A 23,164-nucleotide genomic window follows, 5' to 3' on the forward strand; every position below is an offset into this window, starting at 1 on the left:
AGGCAGTTCAGTTTGTGCCTATTAAGAGTTTTGCCGGCACTTTTGGTCTGTGCCATGGAAGGTTTTTGCCGGCACTTTTTGGAGATGCCGCGGAATCTTTTTGCTGGCACTTTTTCGAAGATGCCGTGAAATTTCTTTGCCGGCACTTTTCCAGAAATGCCATCCAAACTTTTTGATGGCACTTTTAGAGGATACCTCCGATTACTTTTTCAGGCTTTTAATTCTGGTACCGCTGATTATTTCTTGGGCATTTTTATAGTTGCTATACTGCCTGCAAACATTCAAGCAATCTAGCAATAAAGCATACATCATACTCAAGAAGTCAAGTAATGTTTAAAACCAATATTTCCAACCAATCTTGGTCTGAAAACAACATTTTGAAACATTCAAGGGTTCACAATCTAGGCATCTAACTTACATGACCAACAGGGTTCATCTCCACATCATGCACAACAAGGTTTGAAACCATTAGATAAAATATACAACAAGGTTCATATAACAGGGTTCATCTAACTGGCTTCCATCTTATCTTCCTCACTTGTTTCGACGATGCTTGTTCCTCCAATGTCAGCACACTGCCATCAGATCTAGAATAAACAGAGCAAACATGACAAAAGTAGATATGTTTGTTATATCAGGGAAGTAGATATATTACCGATTGCGAAAATAAAATCCAATTGCAGCAATAACGTAAAGAAAAGCGTCTAACATTCGCATTTACAAATTCAGTAGGTCAAAAGCTTTCTGGAGTTCCAGTGTTTCAAGCAGACTGGTCTGTAATGTTCAATTTACAATTAAAGCAAGTCTAAGGTTTTGTATGCACAAGTGAAGCAACTATGATACACAAACTTATAACAAGCTGCCTTTATCTTTTCACTGTATTATAACTTATAACATAACTGAGCACATGAATAAGAATTTGGGGGATTTGCTTAAACATGCTTGTTGGTTCTCACTAATGGGTGGTATAAATTGAAGACATTAAACATGCTTAAAGTGGATAAAAAGTAGGTCGTGCATTACAGAAAACTGGGTTCTACAGGAAAAAGTATATAGTAGTAGACTTTAAGCAATGAAGCATCATTTATAGTAGTACATGAGGGGTAGCAGCAGTGACTACTTTGACTAGTGCCTAACAAACAGATCAAAAGAGATAGCTCTAGTTGGTAAGGGACACTGCAGATTTCTTGTGCAGCTCCAGTTTGGATTGCTCTAGTTGGGTTCATTTGAAGCCCAGACTATGCATGCACAATGCTACTAGTAGCTAGGAAGTAGTTGCTCAAGAAACTAAAGCTAGGCGATCATGCAAGGACTAAGTTTAACAAATGGAACAACATTATCTAAGAAGGTATGCCTTAACATACCTAAGATGTACTACTTGAGTTAATGGATGCTAGGAATAGCAGCTCTGAGGTGAGCACGAGAGCTGGACCTGATTCCGTCCCATCTGAGCGTGGGCAACTGCACCACCGCACAGACCCGCAATACTGATCCAGGGGAGATGTGGTGTCATCCTCCTTCTGCTCCAGTTAACTGCAACATTCCAATACAAGCGATCCAATTCATTTGCAAGACAAGTACACAAGCTATGCAAGTGATATCAAGTGTGGTGGTACCTCAGATGCCAAGATCACATCACGCCTCTCCTTGGGGGTGAACAGATCGCTGCTTGGGTTGAAGTGTGAACCGTTCTTTCCGAGGCTTCTGTACCACTGCAAACATTAATGCATTGGAGAAGTCAGATTCAGTGCAGTTTTCAGTTGAAACTCGAAACTTGAGGATTCAGAGCACAATGATTCTTACAAGGTAGACAGGGAAAGCCAGGGGCAGGTATGCTAGTGAGAAGTGTAGCTTCTTGGTGCTCGGCTCCAGCTCCTTGTACACATTCTATATGATCTGCATCTAGAAGGGTACATCAGCTGTAAATAATCAAGCATGGTTATTGATTTAAGGATTTGATCCATCTTTGGTTAAATTGCAATTCATTCCAGTGTACTTGATCTCAAGGGTTCTATTGCCATCACAACAACTACAACAAGTAGCTGAAAAGGGCAAGGGCAGCCTAATGATAATGACAACCATCTTTGTTGATCATCCAGTTCAGGGAAGATGAACTTACTGGTAGCGGTGGTGGCAGTCGTCGTCGTGCTGCTCGGAGAAGTTGAAGTTGACGGCGGCCCGGTGCTCCCAGGCGCAGGCAGCGTCCTCCCACTACTCTGGTGCTGTAGGAGCCGTCCTGCCATCCTCCCCGCAATCATCTTGCTTCTCCAAGCCGCCGGGAAGAAGATCCAGCACTGATGCAACCGTCGAGCACCGCCGCTGCAGATCTGGCCTCTCCAGATCGAGCGCCTCCAGCACGGGCAGGTCCCTCTCCGCCGCGACGCATCTGAGAAGTTCTGCTAAATGGGGACTGATTAGTGAATCTCAACTTGTAATGTTACTTAATCAAAACTAAAACCCATTAACAATGAACTCCAGAAAAACATTCAAATTAATTCATTTTAGATTTTGTCAACAGAAAAAGGGCTATGCAAGTGGCGTAAAATTATCAACCCCTAACTCCCAGCATGTTTAGGTTGCCTAAGAGGTCTAAGAGCCTTTGCATAACAGTACTATGGCTGAAGAGCCTAGCTTGGTCAAGTTTCAGTGATAATAAATCAAGGACTGTGATCTACTGGTCAAACATGAGCAATGCAACGAGCACAAAAATGACACAGAATGAACAGGTACAGAAAGGTAAAGATCAACAAAGTAACCAAACGTGCTGCATTGTTCATCTAGGACAGTACAGATTAAGGACCAACAGACCAAGATAGCAGAACTAGTAAAACAGGTACCCAGTACAAGACCACAAGTCATGCATCGACCTTGAGGTAGAATAAAACAAAACTTATTCAAATCGGTGTAGCACATGAATAAGAATTAGGGAGGTTTGCTTAACCATACTATGCTGGTTCTCACCAATGGGGTGGTATAAATTGAAGACATTAACCATGCTTAAAGTGGCTAAAAAGTAGGTCGTGCATTACAGAAAACTGAGTTCTATAGGAAAAAGTATATTGAAGTAGACTTTAAGCAACGAAGCATCATTTATACCTTGCCTCGAATCTTGTCAATGACAATGCAATTTTGACATAACATATGTGAAAAAACCAAGCATTCATGCATAGGTGGGAAGAACGGGAACACTCAATTAGTATTCATTGTGCAAAATAACATGGTACAACTCTACATCTTTTAAATCCCCGGTTCGCAAATATGTCGTAGATGTATTATTCCAAACAGCTGAAAACATAAAGAAGCGACATACCATCCTTTTTCAGTATTACTGAACCACCTGAAGCCTTCATAGGTTAGAATAGACATATATGTGCTAGCCGATGCATGGTAACATCCATCAGCTATACTTGTGCTGCTGCTGTTTGGGGGTGTGGCCTACTGGGAACATCGGCAGCGGGCCAGCGGAAGAGAAGCTACTGGTAGAATCTGCAATCAAAATGAAAACCCATTATACTTATCTCTAAGACAGTAAACTATAGATACGAATTGTGAACTGCTATAGACCAGAACAGCCTTTGGACGTCAGTAAAATATTCAAATAAAATGCCTATTTCATGTTCGTAGAATATTGCAGGGAAGCTACGATACATGAAAGCTGAAATATAATCTATAGGGGACATGGTCACTATGGATGAAGTGCCCATACGTTCAGTAGGTGGCAGCAAGATGGCAGTACCAAGTACTCAGACCAACAGTAAATGGGTTGAATTACATGCTTGGAGATGGTACTCATACCAACAGTTCTCACTAAATGAGGAAAGATGGAAACAAAGTGTATTTATAAATCTCAGAACAAAGCAAAAAGAACAAAATAAAACTAATACTAAGATGATTGATTGTTTCCATGTAAGAACTTTGGAAGAAGGCATCACAAATTAGAGACCTTGTAACAGGATTGATTCCTCCTCATTCTGATCGGAATAAAGTTTTCTCTCAACTCTTAATCTACAATATAGCTTGCCTATCACTTTGCATTGTTGCATATTGTAAATACGAAGTCCTATAAAAATATCTCTATAACTAAAAGAAGTTAAGAGTGCCAACCTCAACCTGGTTATTGCATGTCCTCACACAAACCATGTCCAGAGGAGACAGTGTTGTTGGAGGCAGTTTATGGGTGCCTTCCACTCTAAATAGAACTAAACGGAGGCCTCCCAAACCTGCAATCAAACATGAAGCAAGATGAGGATGTCTTATCATGAACAAGTAAAGAAGAAGTCAGCTACTTATTCTGTTTGGCCGTTAGCGATAGCCTATAAAAAACTTACACCCAACAATCTATAGAGAGAAAAGGGAAGTTAATCTAATTATAGACTACTGTTCCACATGATTTCAAAAGAACAAGTTAACCCAACTCAGCAACATGCATTTACCAACAGATAAGACAGCTATAGTATAGCTTCTCTGACACAATCTTATTTAGTACATCCAGAGCATATATCTGACAGGAACTGTGTGTGTTTGTGTGGGGATTGCTGTAACGAGAAATAGTAAAAGAGGGACAAGGTAAATAAAACCAAGCATCGCATCTGCCGGAAGATTTAGGCTTCACAAGCGAAATGATGTCCAAATTTAACGAGCTGCATACATGTTTACTGTGAATTTTAGTCTTATGTATTTGTGTTACTGAAACAATTGCCCAGCAACAAAGAAAAACCCCATGAATCTACCTATACTGCTATAGGTACATTACCTATACTAGTAACCTTGATTGCTGTAGCAGTTTTTCTTCTCAGGCATTAACACAAAAACCTCCTGGGCAACAAAAATGCTATGAAACTAGTTAAGAAAAAATGAACGGGATAATCAGTAGTGCATGGCCTAGATCCCTCCGACTCGAGGCACCACTCGCTCTACTCTTTCCAGGGATACGCATCAGCTTGTGGCGGATGCGGTGGCCTCCAGCACAATTTGTCCAGGCGTGTTGCATCTGCCCGTCCCCAACGCTTCACCTCCCAAGGAGGAGGCGTCCACAGATCATGGCTCGCAGGGGCGGTACGGGTGCTGCCTCTCTCCTCACAACAACATCGATAGTTTTAAATCAAAAGCAGCATATGGCCTGGTTGGAAATAGTGTACCTTCACATGGACGCAGCATTTGATCGAACACCAAGCGCGAGGATGTCAGGGAGCCTCCAATGTGTTGCAGAGCAGCCGAGTGCACCATGACGCGGCGCGACATCCTGACCCTCGCGGGCCTCGCACCACCTTCTCGGGGATTAGCCAGCGGAGCGCCAGGCAAGCCCCGCCTACCGGCAGTCCGCGGCCAACCGCAATGGCCTCGAGCTCGCGAGCACGCGATGGTGCGGTGAAGCTGTGGGCCTCTTGGGAGAGCTTCGTCAGAGAGCGCAAATGAAGGGTTGGAACTGTGGTATTCGACGAGGAGGGACAGCCGGAGGAGCTACCGGAGGCGCAGGCACGGGAGCCGTGCCGTGAGCCCAAGCCCCACGGCTAGGGTTTCACGGGCGCTTGCGCGTGGGTGCAGGAGAGGGCCGCGATGGCGAGTAAACAAGGGAGGAGATGGCGACATTGTACTACCGGCCAGCTGCAGCGGAAGATTCAGCCGGTGGCGGGCAGAGCGGCCGGTGGCGGCCGGAGCAGCAAGCGGCGGCGGCATCGCCTGGGCGTGAGGAGCCTGGTCATGCGCTAGAGCAGGAAAGGGGATAGAAGATTTGTGAGAGAGGTGGAAGAAGTGATTTCTTTCTAGGGGTTTTCTACAAAATGAGCGAACATCGCCAGCACTGTTAGGCTTTAATGCCGCTGTTACAACGTACGGCAATTCTCAAAATGCGTGTAATCAGGCCAACATTGCCGGCACTTTCCTAAACTGCCTGTATTGATGCAAAGGTTGCCGGCACTTTCCAAAATTGCCAGAATTAACGCTGCGTTGACGGCAGTTACAAAAAAAATGCTCGAAAAACTAGCCATTAGCGGCATTACGCTAAAACGCCGTCCCCAAACGCGCTCCACCAAGAGCTAACAACGCCGCTGCGTCTTTGTTCGCGCATACGTACGTGCGTGCCTGACGCCGACCTCTACATCAACACCGGCCGGCCGCCCGTCAAGTTCGCCGCGCGCTGTTTCATGATCCTCACCGTCGCCTCCGTTTCGCTGACGAGCTGTTTCCGCAACGTCGCTCCCTGGACCAACCTCCTCCGCCAACGAAGGTTGCCGTTCCAGGCGTTCTCGTCTCCGTCCGCTGCACCGAAGGTCCGACCTTGGTCCTGTTTCCATCTATCGTTTGTTGCTATCCCTGCATGAGACCAACGTCTGAACATTCACTCTGTTTATCTTCAGTCTGCTAACGTCGACGTCGCACTCCGGTGCTACCTCCGTCAGAAGATCGCTCCATTTTACGGCCACGGTGTTGTCCAGTGCCGACCGCGTCCGTGCTTTTCAAGGTGCCGCCTTTGAGGCCGGGTCTTATTCATGTGAATCTGCACTACATCAACGCCAGCTCTGTAGACTAGCTGGTGCGCTTCTTAGATCATCTCTGGGAGATCAAGAGTTCAGTTCCCATGCAAATCAATGCCTAATTCTTTTGTTTTTAATTCTTTGCTCGCTGACAGCTCAGCCCGCTCGTCAGTCTCCTCCAGGGCCACCTCTGCATGTTGCTTCCTCGTTAGCAACCAGTCACGTCCGGGTCCCGCAGATCAGCCTCTCAGGCTCGAATCGTCTTGGGTGAGAAAAGCCTCTACGTTCCCTGTTTTCTGAAAATGGTTTAAACTTGCAAAATTCATATCTCTTGAACCATAACTCGAAATAAAAAGTATTTTATATGAAAATTGTTCAGAAAAATACGAGGAACATGAATATGCCATCCATTCATCTGTTTGCATCTCGCATCATGTCGCGTGTTGATAGTCGTGCATGTTCACCTAACATATATGCAGAGTATTTCGAAACACCGACTAGGTTTCCCCGCTCCGTTTAATATTGAAGTAGCTCACCCTTACCATGTCGTGCCATGCCAATCAACATTTAACTTTGTCGGTAGAAATGCAACTCCAACCTTAATTTGTTTGTCAGGGGTTCCGACTCCGATTAATATGGATAGGTTGCATTGCACCATCGCTGCCATGTCATGCATATCATCTTGATCATGCTAGATCTTCTTTATGTGTAGTAGTAAGACTTGCATACGTTGTTTGTCCAGCATTTGCTTCTTCCCGGATAGGATCACGAAGTGGTGTGGTGAGATACGACAAGTTCTCCGGATGTTGCTCGGCAAGCTTTAACAGGCAAGCATTTCCCCTATACTCATGTCCCGGCAGGAGTCGCTCACCTATTTTATTTTGCCTTCCCCCTTATGCTATCCTTGAGTTGCGTTCTTGTCACGTGTCCCTTCCACTTGTTACCTCAAGCAGTCCATATTGCCACCACCACCCCCTACAGCTATTGTTTGGTTATCGGGTCTGCCTTGCGAGTCGTAGTGCATGCTACTGCTGTTTTATCTCGTTACCGTTATTGTTATCTTATCGGGTTATATGTTGGGAAGAATCATGGTTACTTTAGTTGTTGATAATTGTTTAGCGCAGGCATCGGTGGGTCAGCTGATCATTTTGTGATGACTCACTTGTGTTTCCTAAATATTTTAGGACCCCGAGTTCTTGTTATCTGTTCCGAGACTGAGCGCTCTAACCACACGTGGGTATACTTACCGGGTCTCCCCTCGACCACTGCCGTAATCTACAGCCTTGTCCAGTGGCCACAATTAGTTTGAATGCTTTGTTTCTCTCGGGCGTGCAAGCTTGTTTCTTTGTGGTCAGATGATATGATGTTACTTTTGGGGAAGCCGTGAGTGCCTTGTAACCCCGTTGCCTCTTGCACGCTCGTAGGTGCAGTCCGCATTGTTAAGAGGTCATCCTCTAGTGGGCTTTGATCCTCTTAGCCGTTCTCGCAATAGCTAGGTCCGCCTCGGAGTTTCGATCGGGCTCTGAAACAGGTTAAACTTAGTTAGGTGGCTTCCTGGACATTGTTGTGGTGAAGGAGAGTGCGAGTCGTGATATCCACCTGTCATAAGTGGGTCGAGCGTGCGTGTGGGCACATTTGGGCACCCCTGCAGGGTTACAATCTTATCGATAAGCCGTGTCCGCGGTTATGGATGAGTTGGAGCTGTATGACTCGACCATAGACAACTTACACATATTGTTTCAATACTAATAACTTGCATAGTAAGATAGAACAACTTAAATAATTCTTGGTTAAAACTTGTCAACAATGTGGGTGCCTTTGCCAGTACTTCTTTGCGAAGGGGGAACACATCGGATGTGTTATGTTCGCAGAGTATAGAACTGTTAGTTGTGTGCTCTCTCACCTTCTCTGATAGACGAATGTTCTAGAGTGTCTCTATAGGTTTTTAGTGCTTGCGCGCTACCGCTTAACCCCACCATATTGCCTATGACGTTCCTCTTGCGTCTAAGTCCCCTGCGTGCCTCAAGTACGAAGGACGACTGGTTGACGAATGCTTATACGTCTTGAAGTCTTGTTAAGTACGAACCCGTACTTGTTGCTGCTTCTACGGGATCTAACCGGGCAGGTATGAAGATATGTTCGAAGAAGACGACGTTAGCAAGGTTACCCTTCCGGCTTGGCCTGGGCAGGGTTATGGACGCCACTGGTTATCTTCAGGACTCTTAGTCCAAATTGTATCTTGTCCGTACTCGGACGCATTCGACTTTCTGTATGATTTGGATCTTTGTATTGTATATTTGTATCTTGACTCGTTGGAGTCATTGTTGTAATATATGTATCTTGTGGGCTCTATTGTAATCCTGTTGTAATGTTACCGCTCGTGTTAATTCCTCTGGCATCACGTGTGTGATTCGTCGCGCACGTCGTGTCGGAGGGCGTCTCTGAATCGATATCGTGCAAATTTTGGCGGGATCGCTGGAATCCTCATGGTACCGGTTCCGGGGCGTCACACCACATCACCATCTGCGGGCCACCCGGGCTTGCCGGATCTAGACACTGTCGATGGTATACCCATGAAATATACCCACAATAGTAGCCCCCAGAGTTCTCCGATATTCACATCTTGTTTCCGCCTTGCTAAAGCTTCGTGGCTTCCGACAATCCTCTCGGTAACATGGGGAAACTTGAATAACTCCAACTTCACTTTTTCTTCTTTCCCAACTTTTAGTCGGAAAATACCTTTATCCCGCGGGACTTCATCCATCGACACCACTTTTACAATGCGTCTCCGGGTTACTCCCCTACTGAGATAACGGTTGACGGTTTTCAAACTGTTACACGGAACCTCGAAAAGTTCAAATGGTTCCGCCAATTTTGGCGCCATTTTCGGGCGATTTGAGCGGTAACTTATCCTTAGCCATTTTCACCGCTTAGGGTTTTCGACACGTGTCAGCCATCCAACGAATCTCCTCCCTCGGCCTATAAATATGTCACCGTTTACCCTAATCCCTCATTCACCTCCCTTTTCACCTCTCACCCCAGCGCCACCTCCGAGCTCCTCCTCCGCCGTACCGGAATCCGCCGGAAGATCACCGGAGTTCGAGCGCCGCCCTGAGTTGTTCATCGAGTTCATCGTGTTCTTAAGTCCGGCGAGCCACCACAGCGAAAACTTCACCGCCGGCGACTCCGACCACCCCGGAAACCATTCCGGTAGGTCCTTCGAGCTTCATCTTCTCGCCGTACTTGGTAGGTATGATTAGGGCGTTGATGATGGATCCGGCTAAGTTTAGTCAACTCGCATTTTCTTTTAGATGTCATCTTCAACTCCGCCTCCATCAGCATCTGAGCCGATCATGGCGAAGCCAATCTCTTCCGCCCCTCCTCCCTTCGTCCCAGTCCAGCTGGAGCCTTCAAAGGACTCCGGCAAGAACATCGAAGGATCATCAGCCAACCCGGAAGAGACCACCGGGGCTGAACAAATGGAAAAGAAGGCGGAGGAAGCTGCCGCCAAGAAATCCAAGGCTCGTGCGCAAGATAGCGAAGCCAAGGGAAAGTGGTGGCCCTGCACCACCACGGAAACTGAACTCAGCAACCTCGAGGCGGAGGGATTCTTAAGGCCCGGATCCTAGCATACGATTCCGGGTTCCCTGACTCCTGCTCCCGAAGCCGGAGAAATGGTGGTGACCAAGGCGCTCGTCGAGCGAGGCTTCTCCTTTCCGCCCAACGACTTCTTCATGGAAATCCTGAAGGCGTACGGGCTACAACCTCATAACATCTCGCCAAATAGCATCTTGGCCATCAGCAATCATGTAACGCTGTGTGAAGGCCACCTGCGGGTAACCCCAGAACTCCCTCTCTAACAATACTACTTCTCCGTCAAGAAGGAGAAAGTTCCACAAACTTCTTCTCTGGCCAACTGCGGAACTATCACATTCAAGCTCCGCCCTGGCCGCGTCTATCCGCACACGGACCGCCATGAATCTGCGCGGTACTGGTCCGGAGGCTTCTTCTATCTGAAGGACGTTTCCGACCCGGCCAGCACAAGGGTGCTGCCAGCTTTCAAGGGTGGCCCCGCCAGCGAGACTCCGGCCTGGACCCAATGCCCTCATCTGTCCGAGTCTACTCAATTGACTCGAGCGGTAAGGTGGATCTGCAAGCTGACGGAAGATGTCTTGTCAGGTAAGGACCTCACAATGTCCTGGTTCACGAAGCGGATCCAGCCTCTGCAGCACCGGGACCGCCTAATGTTCCAGCACACGGGGCGCGACGACCTTATGCGCGCATCCAAAGATATTCTTTCCTCTGATGCCTTGGACAAGCGGATCCGGGTGCTGATCAAGATTCCGCGTGATCTTCGAATCCACGTGTGTAACATTGACATCCACACCAACGGCTCCAGGATCGCGGTATGTTTCTTGACTTAACACCGGTTCCTCTTTTGTTCTTGGAATATTCGACTAAGTGTTTGTGTGCTCAGCTTGAGGAACTCGAGGAGAAGGATCTCGGAACCTTAATCCGAGTCCCTCAGACCGGAACCACCGACCCCGAGGCCGCTTCTGACGCGGAAATCCCTGAGACCTCAGGTCCCGCCAAGCGCAAGAGAGCTGCACCCTCCGGCCCAGCCCCAAAGCGTGCCTGCGAAACGCCAAGCACTGCGGCTGCCCGGAGGGCGGAGAAAGAAAAGCAACGCCTCAAGCAAATTGACACCAGCAAGCAATCCCAGCCCAATATTGATCAGTTTTTCCTGACGTCAAGTGCTTGGTTTCCATCTTAAGATTCTTTCGCTACCTTTAGCCGGCATATGCTAAGTGCCATGCTCTTCCTTATACGCAGCAAAAGTTCCGGAAGCAAGCTCCCCAAGAACCAAAAGAAAAGGGCCAAGCCGTCTCCGGCTTCAATGCCCATTACACCGGAAGTGGAAGTTCCGCCCAAGGCTTCTTCATCTGCCAAGCCAGATCCAAAGGACGTCATCGACCTTGATGACCTTCCTGAGGAGCCAAATGCTGAATCCGGCAAGGGCGAATCCGACAAGGGCGCGTCCTTGCCTCAACCTCCGCCTGAACAACCCGATGTCACCTCGGCTGAAGCTCCGGCTGATGATGTCGAAAAGAAATTGCTCCTGAGTCGTGCAACTGGTACGCCCCAGACGCACCCACAATTCTTTCTGACTCTGCAAAAAGTTCCCCTCTCACAACGCCACGCGGAAATTTCCGAACTGATGACCGAAGTGTGGGGGCCCTTGGAAACGGAGCAACAAGATTTGATCGATCTCGAGGGTAGCCTCAAAGTCTTTTTTGCGAAGCACAGGAATGTGCGCCAGGTAACACCAGCCCCCAAGCGTTGGTTTATACATTTTCCGGGTAATATGTGTGAGCCAATGCTTTTAACTGTGTACCTTAGCGGAAACTTAAAATTTTCCCGGACTAAGGATTTTAGCTTCACGTCCAGCCCCCAGAATTTTGAATTTCCGGCTAACTCTTACCTGCTTCTCAGAACACGCGGAAACTGCACGAATATCTGCGCGTCCTTGTGCTGCAGCAAAAGACAGAGATTGAAGGGCTGCATAAGAGAGACGCGGAGAGCCAAAAGTTCATTGTGACCCTGGAGACCCGCCTCAAAAACTACGAAGGTAATGATTCTGACTTAGCCCCCAGGTTCTGCAATGCAATTATATTTTCGAACTAACTATGTTCTTCTATTTCCGCCTTTCAGAACAACTTGCCAACCGTCCTTCCATCGACGCACTTTCTGTCGAGCTTGAAGTGCTGAAGGCCGAGCGTGACTCCCTCCAAAAGTTCCTCAAAGAATCCTCTGAGAAGGAAACTAGAGAGAAAAAGGAGCTTGAGGAAAAGCATGCTCAGGCCACAGCGGAATTGGCCGACAAACTGAAGAAGAGCAACCAGCGGATAAAAACGATGGTCACCAAGGAAAAAGCTTACGAGACGGAGGCGGAAAATATTGACAAGATGATCTTCCGTAAGGACTTCTCGCTCTACTCCGCCTTTTTCATATTAAGTCTGCCTCTATCACGGAGGAAACTGATCATATTATTTCACAGCATCTCTCGGATTTGAATGGACCAAAGAGGCTGCCCTCAGCAGGACAGAGGCATATGAAGATGCGCGGAATTCCATCGAAAATCTTTTCGAAGCCTGTCGTGGAATCGCCAAATCCTTGAACCTGAAGAGAGCCGGAACCACACTGATCGACAGAATGACCAAGCTCATGCGGATGGTGCCGGAACTATGAAGGACTGGCAAGCGTCTTCCTCCCGCGGGGTCGCCTCCCTCACCTTGGCAATGTGCAAAGCTCATTTCCCTGCCATGGACTTCGCGAACGTCGCGCGCGGAGTTCCAAAGGGTACCAACATCAAGGTCTCTCTCGCGGAAACCGAAGGGTATGACAGGCTGTTAGCCGAACGACTTAATCACTCGTTCTGGTATAACAAATATGATATTCCCGAGGGTTTCTCTGACGCGGAGGACGACGAAGAAGATGAGGATGTCGAGGAAGGCTCTGGATCCAGCGCCGACCACTCGAACGAAGATTCCAGCGATGATTCTGGAGACGGTTCCGCGTATGTTGCTTCGGAGGATGAACACCATGTCTCCGAGTGAACTCTGTCATAAAATAATGAAATGCATCATTTTGACCCCGGAGTGGGTTTGTAATAAGACTTAAGTATTTTTAAGTAGCTAAGGACGAAACGACTGCATGTGAGCGAAAACTTATCCTGCGATCCTTCATATGTTATGAATGCATGTTTCGTTCGTTGAAAAAGCAATTGCTGATTTCTAAGTTTTCTGTCTTGCTCACTTGATCTTCCACGAGCCTGAATACCTTTAGCTGGAAACGCTCGCCTGCAGCGACGAAGCCCAATGGCAATCCGTCAATAACCGCGGAAACAAGCCCCCAGCCAAGGTGCCGGAAGTCGCTACCAGGAATCTATGAGTTCGCAACAGAAAATTTTCCACCAGAAAACTTAACCTTACGTCCTAAAGGACAATTTTGAAAATAACAACTTTCATACACGCCTAGGCGGAAATATCCAGCTCTGCGGTTTTAGTTGGAAAACATACACGATCTAAAAATGAACAAGTAAAGGAGGTAAAAGACTCAAGGAGAGAACCATATGCTTTATTTCATTGATCATGTATAACTATTACAGGGTATGTAATTCAAAAAAATTGCTAAGTGTGGAAAGGATGCAGCTGTGCTATATTCCAGGGACGATCTGTCTCATCATAGATGTCATCCGGATCCTCTCGTTTTCGTTTCCGGTGCCAATTTGCAGGTCTATCTTTTTTCTCGCGGAAATCAACGAGGTAGTACAATCCGTTGTGTAGCGCTTTGCTGATGACAAAGGGTCCTTCCCATGGAGATTGCAACTTATGCTCTTTCACCTGTCGAAGGCGGAGGACCAGGTCACCTACCCTAAACGAGCGATTCCGAACTCGACGGCTATGATAGCGTCTGAATTTCTGCTGGTAAATGGTGGAACGCTGGTCAGCTAGATTCCGAGCTTCTTCGATGAGGTCCACAGATAGCTGTCTGGCCTCGTCAGCTGTATCTTCGCTGTAGGCGGAAACTCGCGGTGAGTCGTGGATGATATCAGAGGGAAGCACTGCTTCAGATCCGTATACTAGGAAGAAAGGGGTGAACCCTGTTGATCTGTTAGGGGTAGTTCGTAAACTCCACAGAACAGCATCTAGCTCTTCTGCCCAAGCTCCGGCTGCGCGACTCAGCGGTTCATGAAGGCGAGGCTTGACTCCGGCTAGTATGAGACCATTGGCTTGCTCCACCTGTCCATTGGACTACGGATGCGCCACAGATGCTAGGTCAAGCCGGATCCCTACGTCCTGACAATAATCCTTGAGTTCTCCTTGAGCAAAGTTTGTGCCATTGTCTGTGATTATGCTGTGCGGGATGCCGTATCTCACTACGAGGCTGCAGACGAATTTTAGTGTTGTAGCACCATCGGCTTTTCTCACTGGCTTTGCCTCGATCCATTTACTGAACTTGTCAATAGCGACCAAGAGGTACTCAAAACCGCCAAGAGATGATTTTTTCAGCTTCCCCACCATATCAAGCCCCCAGACCGCGAACGGCCATGTGATAGGGATGGTCTTGAGCTCCTGAGCTGGAGCGCTTGGTTCAGTAGCGTAGTATTGACAGCCTCGTCAAGTTTTTACTAGCTTCTCAGCATCTTCTTTAGCTGTGAGCCAGTAAAATCCTTGCCGAAAAGCTTTAGCAACGAGGGATCTTGGAGCGGCGTGATGCCCGCAATCACAAGCATGAATCTCTCTGACGATTTCTATGCAATCCTGATTTGAGACGCATTTCATAAACACCCCGTTTGCACTTCGTTTGTAGAGCTGTCCATCAACTATTGTGTAGGATATTGCTCGTCTGACGACCTGTCGTGCGAAGACCTCATCCTCAGGCAACTTATTGCGGTCCAAAAGGTAGTCCAGGAAAGGCTTAGTCCAAGCCGGGGTGATTACCATCACCTCCTTAGCCGGAGAAACTGCCACGTCTGGATTTTCCGGGTTAGCGCCCTTTACCGAGGGTATCCGTAGGTGCTTAAGGAAAATTCCGGGTGGAAGGGGTTTCCTGCCGGATCCGAGTTTGGATAGCATATCAGCCGCTGTGTTATCATCTCTAGAGACGTACTTGACTTCATATCCGAGGAAGCATTTGGCGATCTCATCAACTTCGTCTCTGTAAGCCGCCATAACGGAGTTTCTGGCATTCCAGGTTCAGGCTACTTGTTGTGCCACCAGGTCGAAATCTTCGCATCATATGATGTGCTTGATCCCAATTTCCTTAGCGATGCGCAGACCGTGTAGTAGAGCCTCATATTCCGCCATGTTGTTTGTAGTTTCGAAGTGAATCTGCAGAACGTACTGCAGTTCTTCTCCGGTTGGGGACTTCAGGGTGACTCCGGCTCCTGAGCCTTGATGCTGCTTGGATCCATCAAAGTGCATGACCCAAGTTTAGGGTTCTGGCTCCAAATCAGCATCCGGATCTTTTTTCCAATCTGCGACAAAATCTGCTAGGATCTGGGACTTGATCGCAGTCCTGGCTTTGTAGTTGATGTCGAAGGCAGATAATTCAATGCCCCATTTTGCTGTGCGACCTGTTGCGTCAGCGTTGTTAAGAATCGTTGACAGTGGAGCCTTGATCACGCCTGTCATGGGATGCTCTTGGAAGTAGTGTCTCAACTTCCTGCTACCTAGGAATACGCCATAGGCTAGCTTCTGAAAGTGAGGGTATATTTGTTTGGATTCCGTTAGTACCTCGCTAATATAATAGACTGGCCTCTGGACTCCATATTCGTGACCTTCTTCCTTTCGCTCCACCACGATGACGAGGCTGATAACTTTGTTGGAAGCTGCCAGGTAAAGGAGCGTAGGCTCTGACTATTCTGGAGCTGCTAGAATAGGTGGGGAGGTGAGTCTGTCCTTCAAACCCTGAAGTGCTGCATCTGCTACATCGTCCCAGACAAATTTGTCTGTTTTCTTCAGCAGTTTGTATAAAGGTAGTGCCTTCTCGCCAAGACGACTAACAAACCTTCTGATTGCTGCAACACAACCAGTTAGTCGTTGCACATCTTTGAGACAAGTTGGCCTTTTGATGCACATGATCGCCTTGATTTTTTTCGGGTTAACTTCAAAGCCCCTGTGAGAGACGATGAAGCCAAGGAGTTTTCCGGCTGGTACGCCAAAGACGCACTTCAGCGGATTTAACATCATCTTGTACCTTCGGAGGTTCTCAAAGGTTTCTGTGAGGTCGCTGATCAAGTCGGATCCTTTCCGGGTCATGACGCGGTGTCGTCGATGTAAGCGTGTACGTTCCGACCAATTTGGTCCTTCAAGCACCGCTGCATCGTACGCTGGTAGGTGGCACCTGCATTTTTCAAACCAAAAGGCATGGTGACATAGCAGTAAGATCCGAACGGAGTGATGAACAAAGTCGCCTTTTGGTCGGACTTCTTCATCCGGATCTGGTGATACCCGGAATATGCGTCAAGAAAACACAGAAGTTCCGCCCCTGCCGTCGAATCAATGACTGGTCAATGCGCGTCAAGGGTAACGGATCCTTCGGACAATGCTTATTCAAGCCGGAGTAATCGATGCACATTCTTAGTATTTCAGAATTTTGGGTATAAGGACGGGGTTTGCGACCCAATCAGTATGGATAACTTCTACCACAAAACCCGTCTGTAGTAACTAAGCTAGTTCCATTCCTATGGCGCGGCGCTTCTTATCTCTAAAGCGTCGCATAGCTTGCTTCACCGGTTTAGCCCCAGGATTTATGTTGAGGTAGTGCTCGGCGAGTTCCCTAGGTACTCCGAACATGTCAGAAGGTTGCCATGCGAAGATGTCCATGTTAGCGCGGAGGAACTCGACGCGCGCGTCTTCCTATTTGGGGTCCATGCTGGCTCCGACCGAGACCTGCTTAGAGCTATCTCCTTCCTTGAAGTCGATTTTCTTGGTCTCTATTGCGGCTTTGAACGAAGTTTTCTGTTCGGAGATCTGCTTCTTGGTGGTGTGCATCTCTTTTGGATCCACCGCGGCTCTGTAGCCTTGCATCTCCTCTCCAGATATCACAAATTCTACGAAGGCAGCTTTGCCTAACTCGCACTCGTGAGCTTTCTTGTAGTCTCCGGATATGGTAATCATACTATTGGGACCCGGAATCTTGAGCTTGCTGTAGATGTAGCACGCTCTTGCGTGAAACTTGTGGTAGGTGGGCCTGCCTAAGATGACGTGGTAGGAGCTCTTGAAGGGCACGACCTCGAACGTGATCATCTCTTCGCGGAAATTGTTAACATCGCCGAAGGCCACGGGAAGTCTGATGCTGCCAAGGGAGTTCGCCTTTTTACCCGGAAACACACCATGAAATTCAGTGGTGCTATGTTTGAGCTGTTCCTTGGTAAGGTTCATCCTCTCCAGAGTCTCCAGGTACATGATGTTCAAGATGGCTCCGCCATCCATAAGGCACTTGGAGAAATCGTACCCATCGATGCGGGGACTTACAACCAAGGCATAGCACTCTTTCGGAATGATGGTAGGATGATCCTGCCTATCAAACGTACACGGAGTTTCCGACCACCTTACATACTGCGGCACAGCCGGAACTGTGGCGTTCAGGATCCAGAGAGCTGATTTGCTGGCGCGGACTGTTGGAGTTCCGAGGAATGTGTGATACGCACCTGCACTCTTTTTAACGAAGGGGTTGGACTTGTTAGCTGCGGATCCTTCCTTGGCATCCGGCGAAGCGTCGTCCTCGTCCATCGCCTCGAAACTGTCTTCCTCCTTGTCCTTGTTTTTGCCCTTGCCTCCTTTGCCGTGTGGGCGGTGCTTGCGGGCTCGCTTGTATCCTGCTTCCGGGTCAGTTTTGAGATCATTGACCCACTTGCAGTTGCGATTGGTGTGAGAGGACTTGCCGGTAGCCGGATCAATGTTGGCTAAGCAAGGCATGTCTCTGTATTCTTCATAAGTTTGGGGAGCGCAGGTTCCGGTAGCGGTGACCTCGTCACCACGCTGCTGGCCCCTGCCGGCTCTGCCTCCGCGGCCGCGGCCTCTTCCGCCTCCTTGACCTCCTCGCTGGAAAGCCATGGCAATCAAGTCGGATCCGCCGCTTCTTTGGTCATCAGGGGGATTTTCTGCTTGTTGCCGCTGCTGCTGCTGTTATCACGATTCTTCTTTTATTGGTGCAGGGGTATGGCTGTAGCCGCGAGATCTCCGCCTGCGTCGTCATCGGCGGCAATGTGATTGCTGGCGATGGTGATCATGTCATCCATAGTTATCTTGTTCGCATTGACCAAGCAGGTGAGCTTGTGCCGCATGAGTCTTCCCCTCTGCATTCCACATATGAAGGCGTGCATGGCTGTGCGATTATCAACGTTCTCGCACTCGTTCCTGGTTTGCAACCAACGGGTGAGGAAGCTTCTTGATGTTTCACCCTTCTTCTGGATACATGCCTGTAGGTCGCTTGTCGTGGCAGGTCTTTTGTAGGTGCCCCTGAAGTGCTTCTCGAAGGTGTTCTTCAGGTTGAACCAACAAAAGATGGAGTTTTTCTCGAGGCGTCGCTGAGCCAGATCCGGGCTGGACCCACAAGGTACAGATGGAGCATGCGGCAGGCTATGTTAGGGGTTCCTCTGGCGAAGGTTACTGCATTATAGTAATCCTCGATCCAGGTATCCGGCCATTCGCTGCCATCATAATGCTTCGGGTTTCCGGGTAGCTTGAGATCCATCCTTGGCTTTGGTTCCTCTCGGATCATCCTGCCAAAGCATTTTGGGTCCAGGTAGTCAGATCTGTATTCGTTGAGACATTCCCGCGCGTCACCCGAGCCATTGCGGGCGGATTTTGAGCGCGAGCGAGATCTTCGGCCTCCGCCTCCGCCTCCACCGCTAGGTGGTGGGGAGGGAGACCTGCGAGGGGGCCGATTCGACCTCTTGCTTCCGCCTTCAGATTCTCCTCGTCCCTCGCGCTGCTGATTCCGGCTTCGATGGCTGCCTTCACCATGATGATGGTCGCCTCCATCGTTCCGGCTTCTGCGAGGCTCCGGGTCGCGCTCCTCGTTCCGGCTCCGACAGGGTTCCGGTGTGTGATCCCTGTTCCTGTTCCTCTGAGGGACCACTTTGTCGTGGATGTTGATTCCACCATGCCCGTGGGGTCTGGCGTTTCCGGCTGGAGTACGGCGGCGAGGAAGTGGAGGACGCGGGTACCCATTCGGCGGAGGTGACGGGTTCCGGTACTTGTCCCTGCCAGCGTACATTGCATCCTTTCCCTTCTTTAGGTCTGGCAGAGGCGTTTTTGACGGTACGGGGATCGGATTTGGGTGTTCTCTGGTTCTTCTTCTGCGCTCCGAGGACCCGGTGTGCGATTCGTCGTCGCGGTGTTTGCTTCTGGAGGCGTCCTTTTGTGCAGTGGACACGCATAACTCTGGGTTAGATTCCAGCTTGCGCGGAAGTGCCTGCCTTGCTCTGCTGCCGTACCGCTGAAGCGACGAGTGTGCGGAGGTGGTTGATGTCGATTTCCTCATTGTTCTTGGCCAGAATCTCCGAGGCCTTTTGCATGTTCTCCTTTGGAGTTGTGAGCAGCTGCGCTGATTAGAGGGAGTTGCGAAGGTGATCTTGCGGGGGTTAATGGCGTTCCGCCGGATCTTGTCTGCTTCCTTGTGAGCGTCCTTCATCATAGACTCCCAATGTTCTCGGAGTTTTTTGGCCTTCTGCAAAGAGTCAACAGCTTCGTGCTCTCTTTGGAGGAAACCATTCATTACTTCTTGAGCTTCTTGCCTTTCTTCCAGCATCGCCGCTGCGGTGGTAGAAATTATCTTGGCGGTAGCCAGCATCTCCTTTCTTGCAGCTTCTAGAGCTACCGGATCTGCGGCTTCCTCCGGAGTTACAGGCTTTTTGAGGACTTCTGTGTGAATTAAGGTTCCTATGCCTGCTTGCTCCACGAGTTCTTCCGGGGTCAGGTAATCCTTGTCCCCAGAGATGTTGTCTTCTCGGGATTCCGAAGCGGCGCGGCGACGAGGTCGCGATGGCGGAGTATCCGAAGTGGACGATCTCGGGAGGGCTACGCCGGTGGGAGTCTCTTCTTCATCAGCGTCCTCGCCTAACCCAGTTATGGTCGCTAGGACCTGCTTAGGTGGAGCAGATTCCGCTTCAGCTTCCTCTTCGCCCTCTAACTCACTACTAGGGAAAAGCCTATAGGTGGAGGCAAGTGGTGCCGGCGCACCACCCTATGCATGCGCCGGTGGAACATGTTGCCGGCGCACCAAATATGCGCCGCGCCGGCGATGCCTGCCCACTACCGGCGCACTAGTGGATTCGACGCGCCGGCGCTATTTCCTGGCATTGCCTCGCCCAATTCGGGCCAGGCCCACAAAACATTGCCGGCGCACCAGCCCAGGAGCGCGCCGGCTGTAATTTGCTATTGCCGGCGCGCTCCTGGGCTGGTGCGCCGGCAATGTTTCGTGGGCCTGGCCTGGAGCAGATATAGCCGGATGGGCTATATACTGCCGGCGCACCCAGGTCCTGGTGCGCCGGCAGTAACCTGGGAGCTATTTCAGCCACCAACCAGCACTCACAAGCCACTACACTCGCTCCTCCACACAACCCGACCCTTCTCCCAACCCACCTCTTCTTTGCCCATTTCTACCCCAACTTTAGCCAATTTGGCCAAAGAAAATCATATTTTTTGAGCAAATCTTCCCTTTCTACATGCATCTCCCACAACCCTATGTAGATCTAGATCTATCTATCGCGCATTGACCGCTCAATCTAGATCTAGTTCTAGATCTAGAAAGTCGGCTTCCATACGCCATTGTCGCAGCGCGTCGTCTCGATCTCATCGACGAATATATCAAACAAATAGGTGATTAATGAACAAATTGAGGAATGAAATCGAGTATGTTGGACATTTGAAGCAAAGCTCTTGTGTGTGGCATATATATATGTTGTGTTTTTGCTTGTGTGTGTTGGCGTTGAAAATGAGTTGCCAACGTTTGCGCCGAAATGTTGATTCTTTAAGTTTCCGTTTCGGCACATTTCTGGCGCTCCTATGTCCTACCGTGTAGGAAGGTCATGCCGAAATTTTCCGTGAAAACTACCGACGGATGGATGGTTCTAATCAATTATATAATCTTACCGTGCAGGCGATAATGGTTATCGAGATGAGTGAAAGCGTCGTGATGAGATATCTGAAACACGCGATCATCGACATGTATGAAAATAACCGCACGGAGGTATTGTGTCCGTGCCGAAGATGCAAACGAGTGAAATGGTTTGACCCCTATTCAGGCAAATTGCAGGGGCACCTGCTCACTAATGGTATCATGCATGGACACACTCAATGGATGAGTGATGATGGCGCGGAGGTCAATGGGGCTACGGCAGCAGGTGGTAATGGCCGGCAAGACGGATGGCATCATGATATTGATGACGATGAAGAGTTTGTCGCACAGGACGATAACCTTGACGACGATAGTAACCTTGACGACGACAGTAACCTTGACGACGAAGAAGAGGTGCCGCTAGCTTCAGTCGTGCGGGACCCTCATCTTCAAGATCTGCTTCTCGAAAAGACAAAAGGCGCCAAGCGGAAATCAAAGCTTGAGCAACTGGAGATAGACTCGAATACTCCGTTGTACGACTCAGGTCGCGGGTTGGGGGAGTCTCGCTTGAGAGTAGCGCTCGATGTGCTGCAGATGAAGGCAAAACACGGATGGACGGACACAAGCGTCGACGACATTCTGGAATACGTGAAAGATCTCCTTCCTGCCCGGAACACGTGTCCTGGTAGTCTAGCTGAGGCCAAGAGAATCGTGTGCCCTCTCGACTTACCCCACGAAAAGTATCACGCCTGCATCAACGACTGTATCATGTATCGCTAGGAGCACGTGGACAAGACCAAATGTCCTGTGTGTGACGCTGAACGGTACAAGAAAGGGAAGAAGAAAGCTCCTCGGAAAGTTGTGTGGTACTTCCCGCTCGCCCCCCCGGCTTCAACGGTTCTACGCGGACCGCAAGGAAGCAAAGCTCATGCGCTGGCACGCTGAAAGAAAGGAGGCAGTGTTGAATGATGAAGAGCGGATTGAGCACCCAGTGCTGACGCACCCTTCGGATGCAAGCCAGTTGAAAGCATTAGACAATGAATTCAGAAGTTTTGGGGCAGATCCCAGAAACATCAGGTTGGGTGCGAGCACAGACGGATTCAATCCGTTCGGAAACCAGAGCAGCACACATAGCACATGGCCCGTGTTTGTATGGATCTACAACCTCCCGCCCTGGCTGTGCATGAAGAGGAAGTACATACAGATGAGTATGCTAATTCAAGGGCCGACACAGCCAGGAAACGATATCAACATGTATCTCGAATTATTAAAGGAGGAGCTTGAAACGTTGTGGGCGGAGGAAGGGGTAGGTACATGGGACGCCGTCTCTGAAGAATATTTCCCTTTGAGAGCTGCGTTGATCACGACGGTGCAGGACTACCTCGGATACGGTTATATTTCGTGTCAGGTGTGCCATGGACACAAGGCATGTGTCAGGTGCATGGAAGAGACGATGTTTTTGCAGCTTGGTAAGGATCCCGGCTCTTCGAAAACAGTTTACATGGGGCATCGAAGGTGGCTACACAAGACTGACCCATGGAGAAAGCGTGGAGATCTGTTCGATGGTACAAATGAACCCCGAGGACCTCCACGTAAGAAGAGCAGCGAAGAGATCGATACATTACTGAAAGGTTGGAAGGAGTGCCCTGCGCTGGGAAAGATTCGTCAAAAGCGTGGAGAGAAGAAGAAAAAGGAAACGACGCCGCTCATTGGTGTATGGAAAAGGAGGTCCGTGTTTTGGGACTTTCCGTACTGGAAAATTCTCGATACACCTCACTGCCTTGATGTCATGCATATTACAAAGAACGTGTGCGAGAGCTTGCTTGGCACTCTTCTCAACATGCCGGACCGGACCAAAGATGGGCCGAAAGCAAGACACGACCTGAAAATTTTGGGCATCAGTGAAGAGCTTCAGATCCCGGCGGCCCAAGAGGGACAGTCGGAGGAGGAGGCGGACGGCAGTCAGAAGCGCAAAAGGATTAAGCAGCCAGACTATTACTGTCCCCCCTCCTGCTTCACTTTTAGTCCGGCTGAGGTCGATCAATTTTTCAATTGCCTTC

General features: G+C 49.1%; 2 long non-coding RNA genes across 2 annotated transcripts; one reads left to right on the forward strand and one right to left on the reverse strand.

The window, feature by feature from the left end:
• Window positions 1-311: 311 nt before the first annotated feature.
• LOC127299882 (uncharacterized) lies at window positions 312-3,506 on the reverse strand. The gene is made up of 6 exons (XR_007850768.2): window positions 3,311-3,506; window positions 2,120-2,396; window positions 1,804-1,902; window positions 1,617-1,712; window positions 1,365-1,533; window positions 312-587 (listed from the first exon to the last, which is right to left on the reverse strand). It is a non-coding gene; the product is annotated as an uncharacterized lncRNA (long non-coding RNA).
• A 2,521-nt stretch (window positions 3,507-6,027) lies between these two features.
• On the forward strand, window positions 6,028-8,911 carry LOC127299884 (uncharacterized). The gene is made up of 4 exons (XR_007850771.2): window positions 6,028-6,269; window positions 6,357-6,532; window positions 6,629-6,740; window positions 7,216-8,911. It is a non-coding gene; the product is annotated as an uncharacterized lncRNA (long non-coding RNA).
• Window positions 8,912-23,164: the final 14,253 nt, after the last annotated feature.

This window comes from Lolium perenne, chromosome 1 (genome assembly GCF_019359855.2).
Source record: "Lolium perenne isolate Kyuss_39 chromosome 1, Kyuss_2.0, whole genome shotgun sequence".
Taxonomy (NCBI): domain Eukaryota; kingdom Viridiplantae; phylum Streptophyta; class Magnoliopsida; order Poales; family Poaceae; genus Lolium; species Lolium perenne.